Source organism: Bidens hawaiensis, unplaced genomic scaffold (assembly GCF_021521415.1).
Source record: "Bidens hawaiensis isolate Kalapana, Puna unplaced genomic scaffold, B.hawaiensis_p1.1 tig00046211_1, whole genome shotgun sequence".
NCBI classification, from domain to species: domain Eukaryota; kingdom Viridiplantae; phylum Streptophyta; class Magnoliopsida; order Asterales; family Asteraceae; genus Bidens; species Bidens hawaiensis.
In genome coordinates, this window is record NW_027498251.1 from 42,344 (window position 1) to 43,614 (window position 1,271).

The window sequence follows — 1,271 nt, forward strand, 5'->3', positions numbered from 1 at the left end:
TTTAGGAAAATAGATTAAGATATATATATTATAAAAAAAAGTAATAAATAAAAGTAAAAATTGTATTCCTTCACCCCCACCCAAAATTGGTTGATACTTACGTTGAATGCCATTTCCAATCGAAACCCTAACCGTATCTCCTCCGGCCACACCACCTTCATACATTTCAGGTTTCTCCTTTTCTTTAGGCTTTTATAATTTCGAACACTTGGTGTGCGTCAAACTAACCAATTTTTTCTCAAATTCTTATAATTAATTATGAGATGGATCTCATCTAAATAAAATGTATGTAAAATTAATTAATAGATAATAAACAAGCCGAGCCTCGGCTTGAAAACGCGACTCACGAGCTACTTTGAAGCAAGCCAAGCTCGAGCCTAGTCTTGCTCGGGGTTGGCGCGGCTTGTCATCCCTAGTTTCGAGTTATGGAATCAATCCCAAATTCCCAATTTTCGACCAAGAATGGCTTATAAGACTGGTTATACTTGCACACACTCATTCTCACAAAGTCCTTTCAGCATTTTTGTTTTGAACAATGTTTAGTTTTATAACAATGATATTCATACAATTATCCAAAATTTGGCAACCGTTTTGCCTTTTTGGTTCTTAAAAAATATTAGCTATCCGTTCTTAATTAACATGAATTTGGTTTAGCAGAACTGAAGGATTCCTCTAGAAACACGTAAAATGGAAGCTAAATTCTTTCGGTTTCTGAAGATAGTTGGAGTTGGTTTCAAAGCAAGAGCTGAATCCGAAGGACGGCTTTTGTTTCCGAAGTTGGGTTACAGCCACGAGGTCGAATTGACCGTTCCTCCTGCTGTTCGGGTTTTTTGTTTTAAACCGAATATTGTGTGATGCACTGGAATAGACAAGCAAAGGGTGCACCAGTTTGCTGCTGCGGTTCGTAGCTGTAAGCCTCCTGAGGTTTATAAAGGCAAAGGTATCGTGTATGCTGATGAAGTTATAAAGAAGAAACAAGGAAAGAAATCAAAGTAGGTTGCGGTTTGGATGGTCACTGATTGATCATGATGTTATGTTCTTGGATCAGTTGTTGAATAATGATGATTTGATTCATTAAAATCATGCAACAATTGCTTGTTTTTTGGTTTGAAAAATGTTTGTTTTAGTCATGTTTGCATAATGCAAAGATGAGTTAGTTGTATGTTGAAATAGTCAACACCAAAGGTCAAAATGATGAGATTGCATGCTCAACTGATGATTCTTTGGTTCGTCTAAGATTTTTTTAGGGTTAACTAGTTTTTCTACCTGGC

The 1,271-nt window shown here is 36.3% G+C and overlaps 1 pseudogene; it reads left to right on the top strand.

Annotated features, from left to right (window-relative positions):
* Positions 1-619: 619 nt before the first annotated feature.
* LOC143596292 (large ribosomal subunit protein uL6m pseudogene) lies at positions 620-1,271 on the top strand (annotated as a pseudogene).